Here is a 7,441-nt window from a genome sequence, read left to right on the forward strand (position 1 = left end):
CCTTTCCATCACTGAATTATAGGAAATCAAATCCAGATCTCATGTCATTTTATCTGTAAATATGTCAGTTTATGCTTCTGCGAATGAGTGAATTTCTCATCATCTCTGTCTGACTTAGACTATGGCCATAAGTTATCTGAGAAACAGAAGTAAACTTCTCATGATCCAGGGCCGGCCCCGCGGTGCACTCAGGAGAGGGCGGCGCTTGGGTGTGCAGCGGCGCTCCCGCTGCGGGTTTGGATCCTATGTGGGAATGGCCAATGCGCTCACTGGCTGAGCGCGGTGCAGGCGACACCAAGCCAAGGGTTGCGATCCCCTTACCGGTCACAGAAAAGACACACACACAAAAAAAAACCAAAAAAAAAAAAAACTTCTCATGATCCAATATGAGATCATCTCTCATAGAGAGGTGTGGAGGAAATCATGACATCTTCAACCTTTAAGAAAATTTCACAGTGTTCTCTGGGAGGACCCAGCAATTTGTAAGGGCACCTTGTTGAGCAGGGCACTCCCTAACCCTAATTTATAAGCAGACTTTTTACAAATTGTAGGCAGGTGAGAATAGAATATCCAGACCAGTAGGACAGAGACCTGAGACATGGCGGGAGAGGTGGAGGACTTTTAATCAATTTCACTTTTGCTAGTAGCCCTTAGATACCAAGCAGTATTTATCTTTAGGGGACAGTTTTCATTTCCACCAACAGATAAACAAAAAGATTAGAAAATTTTTTTTTCCATTTTAACCAATAAGAACTTTATAATGCTTTAAAAAATCTCCACTTAACAAGTACTACTTTAACATATAAACTATTTGTATCAGAAGATTCTTAAAGCTCCAGGAAACCATCACACTTCACCTCCTTTAAAAAAAAAAAATACTCAGCAATTATAAGTGTTGACTCTGGAGCCAGGATGCCCCAACTAAAATCCTGGCTTTTCTGCTTACTAGTCTACTTATTTCTGCCTCACTTTCCTCATATTCAGAGTGGGGATCACAGCCCTGCTTCTCATAAGTTTTTTGGTAGAAATAAATGTGTTCTATGAAAGGACGTATTCATAAAAAAAGCAAATAATCGATATTGGATTTAGTTCGTCCTGCTTTATTTTGTTGATATTGGGTGTCAGTATATTACTTTAAGTTGATCCTTTCAAGCACAGAATTGCCTTTTTTCCCCCAGGACAAGCTGGCCCACAGGCCTGGGATTCCTGTCTCTGGATGCAAGGTCTGGAAAGTCTTAATTAGCATATGCAAAAATTAGGGTGTGGCCTAGGGCTCCCAGGCCAGGCAGGCTCCAGCCTCTGTCCCTGACACTTAGTGCCTGGATCCCTGGCTGAGGGTGCTTGGTTACCCGGGCAAGTGAGCGATTTGGTGAACAGATTCTCCCTTCTATAGGTAAGGACATCCCCCCGGGGGGGTGAGTTAATGGAGGAGACACTGTCATCCCTGTGTCACAGCATTCTTTGCTCTCTCTCCCCCAGTTTGGAGAGGTCGAGGTGGGTGGGGACCTGGGCTGCAGCCCAGTGGGTGCCAAGGGGCCTGCATTACACACGGAGCTGGCAGGGAGCAGTCCCCAGGTGCTGGGACTCGCCAAGTAGGTTTGGCTAGAATTCTCGTTTGCAGCCATCTGGAAAAGCAGATTAAATAAACCCATGAATCTGGTCATGTGCCAGCACACCCATGGCTGCATCCGTGTTCACAGATCTTGACTGAAAAGAAATCTTAGCACACAATTCCAAATCGCAATCCATGGATAGTGCAGAGGTCCTTCCTAGTGAGGAAAAGAAGGTGAATTTGAAGTTAAGAGAGCAGGGGCTCTTTTAGTTAATTGCAACTAAAGAAAAAAAATCCAAAAAAAAACAAACAAAAAAGAACATGACCACTTCTTAAAGTAATACTACTGGGAAGGAAACCTAATTCATCCAATAACAAATATCTATTTATCAAGTCAATGTCGCTGCTGTAAATGAGCAAAAGTTTGGAACTCGTGGAGTGCTTCAAGTTTGAAAAGGGTGAACATAATGTTTTCTGTAAAGTACTCTCACATATTTGTTTTGCTCCTGTCAGTCTCTGAACTCATTGGTGTCTCCTAAGGCAGAAGATGTTTTTTCATTAAGGCACATATTTTATTTTATTTCATTGTTTGTTTGCTTTTTTGTCTTGGGGGGGCTGGAACAAGGACCTGAACCCTTCACTGTGGTGTTACACAAGGCATATATTTTAAATAGCAAAATTTCCAAATACATTTTTCTTTAGACTGCCTTAGTAATAGCTAAAAGGGACAAAAATACCAATTTAGTTCAGTCATTATTCTTTTTGTTTGTTTTTTTAATTATTTTATTTTATTTTATTTTTAGTTCAGTCACTATTGATAATAGACCAACAGTGGTTTCTCCACGTTGTGTAATGGCAAATGCAATTCATGCAAAAATAGTCCAAGATGAATTTATCTGACCTGCTGCTCCTTAGCAGTTCAGGTAGACTTATCTACTGGATACCCTTCTGAAATTACTGTCTCTGGATTATGACCACCCAGAATTGTCAGTTTCGGTTGAATTAGCAATGTGTGTTTGCAAGAGAAAGAATGGGAAAGGAAGTTTATTGAGTACTTATGTGTGCCGAGAACCAGACTGGGCACTTCCTGAGACAACTTTGTGAGTTGGGTGTGATCATCCACATTTACGAGGAGACTTAAGAAGTTATATACATGTCATAAGCTGGGATGAAGCCAGGAGGAACATGGAGTTTCAGACTCCAAAGCCAAGCTCTTTCCACTGAACCACACCGGCCACTGCCAATCCAAACTAGAAGAGAGAGGGGGAAAAAAAGCCTGAGGTTGGGAAAGTTTGCGGTGAGACATCAAAACATTAAAGTTGATTTGATAATTTAACACCTATTAGCAAATCATCTAACCAGAGGAATGAATAAGAGGATGGGCTAGAGGCACAATGAATGGTAACTAGTATTAAAAGATAATTTTTGGAAAAGGGTTAAGTCATGACTCTCATGCAGATGTAAAAATAAACATGTGTTAAAGGTTTTATTTAACTAATTAATGAAGAAACTGGTAAGGCTGCTACAACCAGATCAAAGGAGAATCCAAAGAATAGAGGCATTTATAGATCAGAAATATTGAAACTGGTTTACCATGGTGGGGAGGGAGAGAATGTTGTCCCTTCACTGGATAATATTTTTTGCATGTCTTTAAACAAGAATTCCTTCACATTGTTATCAGTTATTACAATTTACAGAGTTTATTTATTTATTTATTTATTTATTTTGTCCTTTTTGAGACCGGCCGCACCGCACTCAGGCAGTGAGCACTGTGAGTGCACCACTCATCCCCATATAGGATCCGAACCCGCGGCGGGAGCACTGCTGCGCTCCCAGCACCGCACTCTCCCGAGTGCGCCACGGGCTCGGCCCACAATTTACAGAGTTTAAAATAGCTCCAACAATCCAGTTTTTCCTTGAAACACGAATTTCTCCCTACTCCCCCGCTCCCACCCCATGCACTTGACCAGATACCTACACTGCATTTCTTTTTCTTTTTTTTTTTTTAATTTTATTTTGTCAATATTACAATGTGTTTGATTATTGTGGCCCATTACCAAAACCTCCCTCCCTCCTCCCTCTCCCCACTCCCACCCAACAATGTCCTTTCTGTTTGCTTGTTGCATCAACTTCAAGGAATTGTAGTTGTTATGTCTTCTTACCCCCCCTCCCGGTTTGTGTGTGTGTGTGTGTGTGTGTGTGTGTGTGTGTGTGTGTGTGAATTTATTTATTTATTTTTAGCTCCCACCAATAAGTGAGAACATGTAGTATTTCTCTTTCTGTGCCTGACTTGTTTCACTTAATATAATTCTCTCAAGGTCCATCCATGTTGTTGCAAATGGCAGTATTTCATTCGCTTTTATAGCTGAGTAGGATTCCATTGTCCTACACTGCATTTCAATGACTGTACTTGGTCAGTTGACTTTCTATTTAAGCTGTCCACCACAGTTTTATGGTTTTGTTAGGCATATTCCTCCTGCTGCATCTAATACTAGATTGGTCTAAGCATTGATCTAACAGAGAATAATTTAGGAAGAGATGATTAATTCATTCGTAAATGCCTCATGCAAGTAAAAAGGAATGATATGATAAAATAGAAAGCGAAGCGTGAATTTCAAAGATAACTTGTTTCTACTCTTGCCATGGTCTTGATCAAAAGCAGAACTATTATGGCCTGCATATTGAGTATCTGGGACTAGTTCACACTTTCTGAAGTTGTATGGAGTGCTTCCTTTCAGGGAAGATTGTTTTGGGGTGGGAGAGGGGGCTCGATATAAAGGATTGTGAGTAAGTGATAGGGCTACATCATAGTTTTCTTTTTTCTTTCTTTTGGCAGCTGGTCTGTACAGGGACTGAACCCTGGACCCTGGTGTTATCAGCACCATGCTCTATCTAACCATCTGAGCTAAGCAGCCAGCCCAACTTCGAAGTTTTCTGAGAACCTAAGTCATTTAGTACAAAATTCTAGAGAAACTAACTTATATTGCTTCACCAATAACATTCAGGGGAAGGTGTTCTTTATTTGTTTACCTCTGTAATCGTTTGTGTTTCAAAAAGATCTAAATTTGGGTGTCTGGTTTTTTTAAGGGGATTCCAAAACACAGCAGCTGAGGAATGGGGTGGACCCCAGTGCATGAAGTCTGTGGCTTCCTTTTCCAGTTTCTTAATGGTATCTCTTGATGAGCAGATGTGGTTTTTTGGATGAAATCCAATTTATCACTTTTTTTTCCCTTTAAGATGAGTCTTTTTTGTCATTTCACTGAAATATTTGCCAGTCCCCAGATCACAAAGATCTGTTTTCTTCTAGATGGTATGCTATGATATTAGAGTTTGTTACGTCAGACTAATTTTTGTGTATGACATGAGGTAGTCATCAGTAAAATGTGTTTTAAATCATATGAAGTCACAGCCAAGATACAGTAGCTCCCTAGAAATTAGTGAAAGCGCCCTCCTCCAATCCTGACTTTGCAGAAAAGAAAGCAGTAGCCAAGGAATTCCCTGGAATTCCTTCCCCATGCCTTCCTCCAGCACCAGCTTGCCTTGATTTAAGCTGACAACTCTTTGTTTTATTTGAGTGTTTTACTCAATGTTGTATACTCTTCTGTTTTAGAAGTAGATTAAAGGCATAATTAGTTATTATACTCTGATATCAGCTAAAAGCAAATATCTCAGTTGTTAGTAATCAGACTTAATTTAGTTTGCTTCTGGGTAGTGAAGGGCTTGACTGTGGCAGTACTGAGAGCCTAAAAAATGGGCTTTGTGGAAATGTACCTTTGGTATAATACGAAATACTCGTATATTTGGTCTTTGTTCTTGGTTCCTGTCACAGAGCTAAAACTCATAGAAATTCCTGAGTGGCAGGAGTGTCTTTTGTTATTCATAATGAGGCCATTGATAACACCTGAGTTTATGCTAATGAGCTGTTTTAGGGTGTGGCCCATAGAGAGCTTCAGGATGGGTTCAGTCACCAGGAAGAGCAAGTGATTAGAGTATTAGAGGGTTGGAACTTTCAGCCCCACTCAACAACCTCCAGGAAGGGGAGCTGAAGACCAAGCTCTATAAAACTCTTGAACAATAAGAGCTGAGAGCTTCTAGGTTGCTAAGCACTTGAAGGTGATCGGAGGTTGGTGCACCCAGAGAGGGCGTGCAAGCTCTGTGCCTCCTGCCCACATCCACAACTCGCCCTGTGCATCTCTTCACCTGTATCCTTTGTAATATCCTTTTTATACTAAACATAAATGTTTTCCTGAGTTCTGTGAGCTGTCCCAGCAAATTAATCAAACCCAAGGAGGGAGTAGAGGGAACCCCAATTTGTAGCTGCCAGCTGGTCAGAAGTATGGGTGACAACCTACTACTTGTGATTGGTGTCTGAAATCGGGGGCAGTCTCGTAAGACTGAGCCCTTAATCTGTGGAATCTGATGTTTTCTCCAGGTAGAAAGTGTCAGCATTGAATTAGAGGACACCCAGTTGGTATCAACAGGAGAATTGCTTGTGTGGGGGGAATACCCCCCATGTCTGGCCACAGAAGTGTTCTGTGTTAAGAGCGTGGGTAGAAGGAAAACGTTTGCTTTTTCCTTCAGTAAATACTGGCCCAAACTCTATTTTTAAAAAGGCTTTGGGCCTTGGGGCAAGTGAAATCATTTGCAAATGTCACTCTCTTGCCCAGCTGCCCAAATCCTTTGGAACTTAGAGGCGACTGGTGACTCTTCTTGTGTGAATGCACTCCAGTGGTTTGGCCAACCCTCTGCGGTGGTTGTGGTGTCTAGCCACTTTTGCGGCAGCCATGGTTATTGTGGTGGCTGTGGTAGGCCACCCACATGGGGGTGCTGTTTTTGGCATGCTCTTTGGCACTGGCAGTATGCCTGGTTGTGGGGTGTGTTTGGTACCCTTCTCCATACCTCTGGTCCCTGGGCAGGCCCCAAGGCACTGGCGCCATGTGACTGGTTGTGGGAGAGGTGTCCGGTCCCCTTCTTCATGCCCCAGTTCCCTGGGCAGGCCCCGAGGTGCTGGTGCCAGGTGCCTGGTTGTGGAAGGAGGGTACAGCCCTGAGGTGCTGGCATTTTGTGCCTGGTGTGGGAGGAGGGTCCTATCCCTGGCTCCATACCTCAGGTCTCCAGGAGGGCCCTGAGGCACTGGTGCAGTGTGCCTGGTTGTGGGAGAGAGGTCTAGTCCCCTTCTCCATACCCCAGGTCCCTGGGTGGGCTCCGAGGTGCTGGCATGTTGTGCCTGGTTGTGGGAGGGAGGTCTAGTCCCCTTCTCCATACCCCAGGTCCCTGGGTGGGCTCCGAGGTGCTGGCATGTTGTGCCTGGTTGTGGGAGGGTGGTCTGGTCCCCAACTCCATACCCCAGGACGCTGGGCAGGCCCCAAGGCACTGACTCAGTGTGCCCTGGTTGTGGGAGGGTGGTCCAGTCCCCTTATCCATGCCCTGGGTCCCTAGGCAGGCCCCAAGCTGCTGGCAAGGTGTGCCTAGTTGTGGGAGGGAGGTCTGGTCCCCTTCTCCATGCCTCAGGGGACCTGAGGTGGGCCTTGAGGTGCTGGTGCAGTGTGCCTGATTGTGGAAGAGAGGTCTGTCCCCCTTCTCCTTGCCCCAGGTCCCTGGGTGGGCTCTGAGGTGCTGGCATGTTGTGCCTGGTTGTGGGAGGGTGGTCTGGTCCCCAATCCATACCCTAGGTCCCTGAGTGGGCCCCAAAGCATGGGCTCAGTGTGCCTGATTGTGGGAGAGAGGTCTTGTCCCCTTCTCCACATCTCAGGTCCCCAGGCAGGCCCTGAAACGCTGGCTCAGTGTGCCTGCTTGTGGGAGAGAGGTCCATTCCCCTTCTCCTTGCATTGGGTCCCCGGGCAGGCCCCAAGGTGCTGGTGTGGTGTGCCTGGTTGTGGGGGGGGGGGG

General features: G+C 44.7%; 1 protein-coding gene across 1 annotated transcript in view; it reads left to right on the forward strand.

Annotated features, from left to right (window-relative positions):
• The first annotated feature begins 1,317 nt into the window (after nt 1-1,317).
• SLC19A3 (solute carrier family 19 (thiamine transporter), member 3) overlaps nt 1,318-7,441 on the forward strand; it is a 22,231-nt gene continuing 16,107 nt past the window's right edge. Inside the window, exon 1 of the mRNA XM_008591809.1 lies at nt 1,318-1,393. The gene's annotated coding sequence lies outside the window, so the exon portion shown is untranslated. The remainder of the gene's footprint in view (nt 1,394-7,441) is intronic.

Source organism: Galeopterus variegatus, unplaced genomic scaffold (assembly GCF_000696425.1).
Source record: "Galeopterus variegatus unplaced genomic scaffold, G_variegatus-3.0.2 Scaffold7305, whole genome shotgun sequence".
NCBI lineage: Eukaryota > Metazoa > Chordata > Mammalia > Dermoptera > Cynocephalidae > Galeopterus > Galeopterus variegatus.